Source organism: Musca vetustissima, unplaced genomic scaffold, assembly GCF_032173495.1.
Source record: "Musca vetustissima isolate MV318-11 ecotype Yass unplaced genomic scaffold, APGP_CSIRO_Mvet_v1 utg6654, whole genome shotgun sequence".
NCBI lineage: Eukaryota > Metazoa > Arthropoda > Insecta > Diptera > Muscidae > Musca > Musca vetustissima.
The window spans coordinates 71,142-81,304 of record NW_026872993.1 but is presented as its reverse complement, the minus strand read 5'-3'; positions in this window follow the sequence as shown (position 1 = coordinate 81,304).

The window sequence follows — 10,163 nt, the reverse complement described above, 5'->3', positions numbered from 1 at the left end:
TTGTAGACCCATTATATACCAGCAAAACGAACTTCCATAGAAGAACTGCAGAGCATCTTTACTTTTTATAGATATACTGAGTGGATTCTCGAGAGACCACCAAAAGGAAGTCTTTAAAAACGAGCTGATGGAAGTCTTTATAGAGGTGGTGAAGGAAATCCCTAAAGATATAAATATTTATAGAGTTATCTCTGATCGACAAGCTGAAGGCAGTCTTTATAGAAGGCAGAGATTATATACGAGCTGATGAAAGACAATTACATCGGGCGAGCTGAAAAAGGTTTCTAGAAATTAGCGTAATAGAGTCCGTAAAGACCTGATAAAGTGGGCATTTTAGGTCTGCAAAAGAAACTTCAATAGGGTCTTTAGACACGATTTTTAGGGAGCTGAAGGGGAAGCTTTAAAAGCTAAAGTATGTAAGGGGTTGTTGATCCTTTTTCAGATTCAAACCCCCCAAATGTTCCTTAGACCGCATTAAACTTAACGAATGTGACAAATATATGCAGAACGTGTATGGTAATATCTATGGCAATACCGAACGGAATAAATGGCCATTTTAATTAATACCCAAGGGCATGAGAAACCAGATTTACCCTCCTTAAAAGCTACCCTAGACATTGTTTTTCCTTCTTTCTTAAGAAACAGGAAAGGTAAAAACCAGAGATAACCTAAAGAAAAATAAAAAGAATAAATAGAAACCAAATTGGAAATAAACGAAAACAAGTTCTGCGACAGCTAGCTACCTACCAGCAACCCTAGAACAAGAATAAAAAATAAATAATAATAGCAACAAATGACAACGAGACAACAATTACAAGAAACAAACCCAAACCAAAATCAAAAAAAAAAAACAAAATCGAAATACTCTAGAGCAGAAAGGGAGGAAAGGAAACCGAAAAACAGTCATCTGAAAAATTGGCCGTCAAAACAAAAACAACACCAAACGACGACAAGATGATGAAAAACTGATGATGAAACTTTCAAAAGGCCAATAATAAAAAAGAAATTTATTGAAGAGAAGAAACGAACGAACCCAAGAAAAAAATACTACCCAGCAAAGAAGATGCAAACTCTGCCGAGGGAAAGAGTTCAGGGTTTTTGTCTTTCAGTGTCAATTGAACTGCAATGGATGGTTTGTTGGTCATTTGTTTGTTGTTGTTGTTGTTGTTGATTTTGTTGTTGTTATTATTATTCTTCGAGTACTCTGCGCCTTTTTATACAGCGGTATGTACATATTCAAGTATGAATAATAATGACTCTATTTAAGATATGACTCATTTCCGAAATGTGAATATTTTTCAAGTGGTTTTTCTTGTTTTGAATTTTTGTTGTTTGTTGTTGTTGTTTTTAATTCTTGGAAGAATGCACTGCGCTATGCATTCTTCCGGCTGGCAATAGCTACTTTCTTCCGGTCTTATGTTGGGTATGATAAATAATTCCAATAGATAGTGGTTAGGAGGTTCAAAAATGAAAATTTATTTATTCGAATAGAAGATAAGAAATTGTGTACGAAAGTTCAAGATGGTCAAAGGTAAATGGATCTCAAAACAAAAAAGAAGGCAATATTTATAGACGAGTAAAAATGATGAAAAGAGTGAAAGGAATTCCTATAAAAGTGCTAAGTCGCTATATATTCATTGAAAGTAGTATCTGTTAAGGGGCTGTAGAAGAGGTGTATGTAGTCTCATTAGACGAGCAGATAGAAGAATTGTTGGGAATCTTTGTAGACGCTGAATCGAGTTTTTATAAGCGAGCTGAGGTGATTCTTCCAATGACAGGCTGAAGGAAGTCTCTATAACCAGCTGAATAGTGTTTTTATAGATGATACGAAGAGGTATTTTAGACGAGCTGAAGGGAGTATTTATATACGGTCTGATGGGAGTCTTAATAGTTGAGCTGTAGGAAGTCCCTCTGGCCAAACTGAAGATATAATTTATAGACGATTAAAAAGGTGTGATTGTAGACGAACAGAAAGTATTATTTGTAGGCGATTTAAAGTAATTATATCCGGGCGGAAAGTTGAAAGCAGTCTATATAGACAAGCTGAAGGAAGGTTTTATAGACGAGCCGAAGGAAATCTTTACAAAAGAGCTGAGGAAAGTCTTTATTCTCGATCTGAGGAGATCTTTCTGGACAAGCTGAGAGAGTATTTCCGGTCGAGCTGAAGGTCATCTTTATGAACGAGCTGAAGGGAGTATTTGTAATCGAGTCGAAGGGAGTTTTTATAGATCTTGAAGTGAGCCGTTATATACAAGGTAAAGGGAGTCTAAATAGACGATCTGAAGCGATCTTTATAGACGAGGAGTAGGTAGTCTTTATAGACGAGCGGAAGGGAATATTAATCAACGAGCTGAAGGAAGTATTTACAGACGAGCTGAGGGAGTCTGTCTGCAGAGCTGAGGGAGTATTTCCAGTCGAGCTGAAGGAAGCCTCTATAGGCGAGCCGAAGGGAGTCTTTATAGACTAGCTGAAGGGAATCTTTATAGACGAGCTGAAGGGAGCCTTTATAGGCGAGTCGAGGGGAGTTTTTATAGAACTTGAAGCGAGCTAAAGGTAGTCTTTATAGCCGAGCAGATGAATGTCTCTATAAACGAGCTGAAGGGAATCTTTGTAAATGAGCTGAAGGAAGGTTTTATAAACGAGCTGAAGGAAGTCTTTATTGTCGATATCCCGACGATGAGAAGTGTTTCTTTCCGGTCGAGCTAATGAGGGTCTCTATGATAACCAGAAGTGGTTTCTATAGGCAAGTTGATGGAAGATTCTATCGGTAGGGTACGAATTGAGTCTCGATAGATGACCTGGAGAAAGAATCTATAGACGTACTGAAGAAGTCATTTATGCAAGCTGTAGGGAATTTCTATGGACCAGTTGAAGAAAGTCTCTATAGACAAACTGTGGGAGTCTTCATAGACGACCTTTTTTAAACCCTACGGCATGGAATATTGTCAGTCTTTATAGAAGAGCTGGAAGATAGTTTATATAGTTTTTGAGACTCTATAGTGGTACAGAGGATAATCTGAAGGCAAGTTGAACGGTGTATTTCAGAGTTAAGCTGAAGTAACGAGTAGACGAACAAATGGGAGTCATAGATAAGTCAGCCTTTATACAGTAGGTGAAAGATTTTCGCCTAGCGAACTGAAGCGTGGCGTTTTCATAGACAAACTAATAGGAGTATTTTAAAAGCAGGCTGTAGGAGGTCTTTATAGTCGAGCGGAAGAGTCGTACCGAAAGATAGCTGAAGCTTTTATATAGACCAGTTGAAGGAAGTTACTATAGACGAACTGACGGGGGACCCGATTTAACCCTAAAGTATAAAATAATGTGAGGCTATATAGAAGAGCGGGAAAATAGTTTATATTGATGAGGCGTGAGACCCTATTTTGGGCAGTTGAGAGGCTTTAGACAAGCTGAAGTGTGTGTTTTATTGTCGAGCTGATGTAACGCGAGAAGACGAAGCTGAACGAAGCCTTTATACAATAGTTGAACGATTTTCGTCAGGCGAACTGAAGCATGGGGTTTTCATGGAAGGGAGATTTTACAAAGAAGATTTAGGAGGTCTTTATAGTCAAACGGAAGAGTAGTATGAAAAATTAAGCAATTCTCTGCAGTCCAAGGTAGAAGGTCTTGATAGTCAAACGGAAGGGTCGTACGAAAAAAATAGCTGAACCAATTCTCTGCAGACCAAAGTCGAAAGGAATTTTTATAGACACGCTCTTCTAAAGAGCTTCTAGAAGCGCTACAGTGAAAATCTACGACTGAAGCCGACAGCGGACCGTCTATATAAAATACCATCCATACACCTTCGATAGATTGAAGATGTTCTAGAGGTCTACTCTATGTATGCCTTCTACAGGTAGGCTTTAATATGTCTTCAATAGACAAAACACTTTATACATACATAGACAAAATAAATTCTAAATGGATTCTAAAGCAGATGTAATTCTCTAGTTCTACTAAGGACAGAAGCAAATCCATAGGTTTTTTTTAAAGTGGAGGGCCATACCTTACTTAGGTCCTATGGTGTTCGAAATCGTTAAAAATTTCCCTTGTTTGTGGAAGTCCTTATTTGTCCCATTGACAAAAGGAAAAATTAGAAATAAGACTTTTTATAAGAGTTCTAAAAGAATATGGAAATCTATAGGCCTTGTATAGACTGCCCATATGTCGCGTGGAAGTAAAATATCTTCCATAGATAAAAACTTTACATAGGTCTTCTACAGATAAAAAAATCTTTCATGGGGTTTCTTCGTATAGAAGTCCTTCTTTATGTCTTCTAAAGGCAGAAAACCTTCTGAAGGTATTATAGCTACGGAATCTGTATTCTACAGAGCAAAGATCTCTTATAGATCATCTACACACACACACAAGACTCTCCAAAAGTCAGCTATACCTTCTGCAGACTAATCTACTTTTAAAAAGCGTCTATAGACAATGACATTAACAGTTTTAAATATAGGTCCACTTTTTCTGGTAGTCCCCGTACAACGGTACCCCCAATTTTCAGTATTTTATGGGGTTTTGATCGGATTTTTCTACCGAATTGGCTTGTAATATAGAATTTCGAGTTCCTAATAGTTACCAAATCTCTCCACAAAAAAATTATAAATATAGGCCAATTTTTTTTCGGATAGCCCCCCATATAAGGGTACCTCCTGATTTCCGGTATATTGGAGTACTTGATCGCATTTTTCAACCGAGTTCGCTGTAATTTGCTATTTTGTAGTCGTATATGGTAACAAAATTTTTTAATATTCGCCCTCATTTTGGGGAAGTCTCCATATAACCCCCTTTTTTTATTAAAACAGTATCCTGATATGTTCCGCGTTTTGGGTTTTGGTTCTAAAGCACTGTTGTAATCATTCCAACTGCGAAGGACATCGAGATAAAAAACTAGAAGATAAGGTGGTGGAGTGTATGCGAAGTTCGGCCCGGCCGATATTAAAGCGTTTTTCTATGGAAATATCAGATGCCACCCAAAGTATATATAGTAGCCTTCATATACACATCAGAATTTCTCTAGCCAGAAATGTTGAGAGGGCCGCTAAGTCAATTGTTAGTATTTTTCTGGCACAAATTTCTATCAGTTGTTAATTTTTTTTTTGCCAATCATCTGATCAAAGGCCCGAAAATATATAAAGAAACCCCTGTACAGACAGTATACCTTCTCTAATCCTTCTTCTAGAGCAATTGTAGTCCTATTGTTTACATATTTTTAGTTTCCATCAGCTGTAAATTGTTTTTTTTTCTGACAATCATCTGATCCAGGCCTGGCTCTGTCACAATTAACAAAAACAGTTTCAAGAAGATTTTTTTGCTCCCTCAAAGGCCCAGCATACTTCAGAATACCATAGATTTCAATTTTATTTTAGATTTTAAACGAATAAACCAACCACAAAGGAAAACTAAAATGACAAATAAAAAAATCAGAAAAAATAGAAGAGAAGATGGGCCACACAAAACAAAAAGAACCATCATTATAGGAAATGGAAATACACATAAAAGAAAAAGAGGAAAAATCAAAACGAAACGAAAAATAAGGAGAGAGAGGAAGAAAATGATTCAACATAATTTTTCGTTTTAATTCCGATTGCTTCCAGCCAGGCTAAGGAAGTATGGATAAAAAAAGTAAGGAAGACTTTGCAACAAAAAGATAAAAAAAATGGATGAATAATTAATTCTTACAAAAAACTAAACAAATTTTAAATAATTCGAACATAATTTTTATTAAAGAAAAAAATCACAACATTGATCAAGTCTGCCAAACAACACCCAAATTCTAATTAGAATTTATCTTATTTTAGAAAGGGAAAATTGTCTAATTTTTAGTCAGAATATATCCCAAGATATTCTTCTGTTTAATAATTTATTTAATTTTAAATAATTTTTTTATTTTCCTTGTGAAAAAAGTTAAAATAAATTGTCATTTCCATTATAGAAAACTCAAGTAATCAAACGACAACCAAACAACACAACAGCAGCTGAGTTGTACAGAGCGAGAGAGACCCTCATACACACATTGAGAGAGAGCGAGATTATGGCGAGTGGAAACTCGCATGAAAACAAAATACAAAACAACAACAAAAATGACAACAACAAAATAATTTTACTCGTTGAAATGTGTATGAGGAAAGAGAACCAAACAGCCAGAGGGGAAAATACAGAGAGAGAGTCGATGTGGAAATAAGAGTAATTGATGAAAAAGGAAATAATTTTTAAGGCGAATTTAAAATCAAGAAAAGGAAAAGACACAAAATAAGCAAATATAAATTAAAAACTCTTTAATAAATAATTCAAATTTTATTAAAAAACTTTAGAGTGTGATATAGCAAATCTAAACAGGATTTTCCCAAGAAAATCCAAAGTCCATTTATCAAAAAAGAAGACACAAAAACAACAAAAATGAAAAAAGGAACGTCGACGACCACACACAACAATTCGTTGAACCATAGCCGCACCACCACCACTACCATCCATCCCCATCAACGCAAATGATAAGAGAATAGAACCGCAATCCAATCAGAAAATTATTGAGCGAGTGAGAGAGAGAGAGACTGACAATTAAAATATTTATAAAAAGGGCAGCTGATTGCTTGCACAAAAGAAACCAAAACAGACACACTCACACATATGGGCATTTCCGCAATGAATGTCTTGTAGATAAAAATAATGATAGCAGTTTTTTTATAATGGCAGGGATGGAAACTCGTTCCGTGCAATTACATGAATTCGGAACTTGTTGAGTCAGTAAATGATGATGAGTAAATCAACAGATGTTATTAAAATTAAGATTATTTTTCAGTGAATATGACTTAACAAGCAGCTAGAATTCAAAAATAGTACCCAATGAATGTAAAACTAGAGAGCGGAGCATATAATACCCTAAACAACTACTACTGAAATTAACTTTCGACGGATATCTATCCCGATTTTAAGTAATAGTTCACGATATTTGCAGTCTCTAGTGTAATATAAATATTTTAGTAGGGGTACCTGGGGCAGCATGGGCATTGGGTATGACGTTGTCTATATAGAACAGATAGCAATGATAATTACCAGGCTAGGGATACGTGGTCGAGAGCAAAAGTCGACTTTTCGATTTCTGCCTCTGACCAAAAAGTCGACTTTAAGACTTTGACTAAAAGTCGATTTTTCGATCTCTCGATTTTGTCAAACTTGTTCAAATCGATTTTCGACATTTACCGACTATAAGAATTGTTGTTAACAGAACGCGAAATAATGTTCAGAAATGTGTAATTTTTGGGCAATTTCTGCATTGTGATAATAAATCAGTATGACTTTGCGATTTTCTCAAAGATCAAAAGTTGACATCGACTTTTATACTTTTCAATTCAAAAAGTCGATTAATCGATGAGCTGAAAACCGATTTACTTTTCCCTATACCTATGGCTGACGAATGTGGGGCAAAGGCCAAAGCAACTTTTTTGGCAAAAATATTTAACTAATACTAATTTATCATATGTTTTTGGACCGTTTTTTTCTATCGGTTGAAAGTAGAGCTCTTAACAGTCTCCCCTATTTCACCCATATCTAAACTCTTCAATCAATAGAAGTGATATTATGTTAAAGGATATTATTTTCCTGGAGTGAAATACGTGAGTTGCTAAATGTTGACTGATCTTCATTCAAAAAATTCATTCTAATCAATTGGCCAGTGGTAAATATAATTGCGACCTCTAGAGCAATTAGAAAATTGAACAAGAAATTGTTATCGGTCCATTTGATCCTCAAAATATTACATTATCATAATCAAAATGAAATGAAAAAGACATTCAGTCAAGCCGGGCCCTCCACCATAGATATACTGAGAGTTACTTGAAATGAAAATATAGGGAACATACCAAAAAGTCTACCTATAGCGAAAACTCCATCCTACGCATGTGTATAAAATTCTCAAAATACTACAACTTCACCCTAAATATTGAAAATAGCGAAATTGGTATCATTTTATAGGGTGTAGATCTAAACGCGGGTCGATATAGTCTGTTCACGAGCCTGACGTCCTAGTTTTTTATCTCTAATGATTACAACATATGGCTAAAATGGATTAATCGTAACCAATAAGAACGCAGAGTACCAAATTACAGAGAATTCGGTTGAAAACGCCCAAAATATTTAAAATGGGAAAACTTGAACTTGAAAAAAAAATAATAATAAATAAAGAAACATTTTTTATGTCCGACAGTTTGTTGTGAACCATTTTGCTTTCAAAGCAATTTATATAGGGTCGATAGATGTTTATTGTTAGTTTTCAAGATCAACATAAGTCAGGGCTAATCTTCGCAATTGAAAGAACGATTTGTAATGATGAATGCTCAACACTTTCCAAAAATACTGGTTTCTCAAGGTTACAGATACTGACCTACGTATAACAAACATAATAAAACTACATGTTTGGGTCAATGAGTCAACATATTTTTTGGGATATGTTGTAATTTAAAAATAACAAAGTGTCAATGAACTCAAAAAAAAATTCGAAACCAAAACTAAATTGTAATTAATATAATTAAACAAATGTAGTTATAGTACGTTTACATTTAACCGGATTTCGTTAACCCAGTGGGTTTCAATTGTCAATTCCTTTGCATATATGTCAAATAAATCCTCATAAAGTAGGTTAACCCGATAAAAAGTTCTAATGTATATGCCGTTTTACATAGAAAAAGACTACGCAGAAGGTTTTTGAAAATTTAGGTTCTTTTTTGGAAAGTGAATCTAAGTCCTGATTTATATTAGGCGAGTTTACTCGCGGCAATTTTTATCGTTCTCTTTTGAACTTGCTCCATGCGTCTATACAAGGCAATTCGGTTTCCAAAAATGTTTTTTATTTGTTGTTTTTCTCTTTAAATATATATAAAATGTCAACAAATACGAAATACACAAAACGAATTGCCAGAAAATTATCGGTACGAGCAATTTTTTTTCATTTCTATACCCCTTGCCCCTCTCTCCAACAAACAAAGACTTGCCGCAAGAAAACTCGCCTAATCTAAATTGAGACTAAGCCGATAATCTTTCGAAAGATATAGGGTAAGTGTACCAATCGTCGGCACTTTAAGGATTTACGTATTTTAAATTTTCCGCAGTTTTGGGTGCAGTTTTCAGTTATAATGTATTAAGGCTCATTTGTTTCGAAATTGTGTTTACTTGCCGATAACATAAAACAAATTTTGAATAATTTTTTATGATAATTGATAAAATTGACAATTAGGTAAAATTGTGCTCTTTTGCCAATAGTTGCCACGAGTTTCCAATTGTCGGCATGTCATGCTCCAATAACCGGCATGTAGGATTATAATTGAAGAAAAATTGTGTAGTTGACAGATTTTCACTTACTTTATAGGTTAAAATGTTTGAGAATAAGACCATGCCTAATATTGTGTAATCCCCCTCAAAATTGAATAGAATACAAAATTGTAGAATACTTATATAACATTTTTCCCAATATTGAGCCAATGGTGATTTTTCACCCATATGCCGAATATAGGAAAATCGTCAATGTTTTTTGTTCCTAAGTGCGGCATCCATAAAAATATAATAATTACAAATATTTCTTTATAGTTTTAAAGTGTTTCCCTGCATGTTCCTAACAATTATGAAGAAAAATATATAATTTTAAAAAAGTTACGAGAGTTTTAAAATCGGCATGCTGACTAATTTTTTCTTAAGAAACATGCACTGTCGCTGCTAGTGGTGGAAGAACCACATTTAGAAAAACAAATTTCATTACTGCCTAATAAATTAACCTAGATTGATGAAATTTTACACAGAGATAGTTGACAATATTATTGAAGATTATTCAAGACAGTTCACATATTTAGTGATAGGATTTTTTAGTTATTTGAAGTTATATACAACTGATGCCGAGTACTGGTACATGCCGACATTAGGAACACTTACCCTATATCATTCGAATCGAAGACATAGTCTTCTAAATATCTCCTATTAAATAGAAATATTTCGACGGGTCCATGTCAGTCAATAATGAATTTAAGCATTACTACTATGAGACAATTTCAACACACGCTACGCTATTTATGTTCTATTAAAAAAAAATTATATACAAAATTTGTAGAGGAGGCTTTCAACCGGGCATTTGACATTTATCTCCCTTGTAACTAGATAATTTCATTAGAAAATGGAAG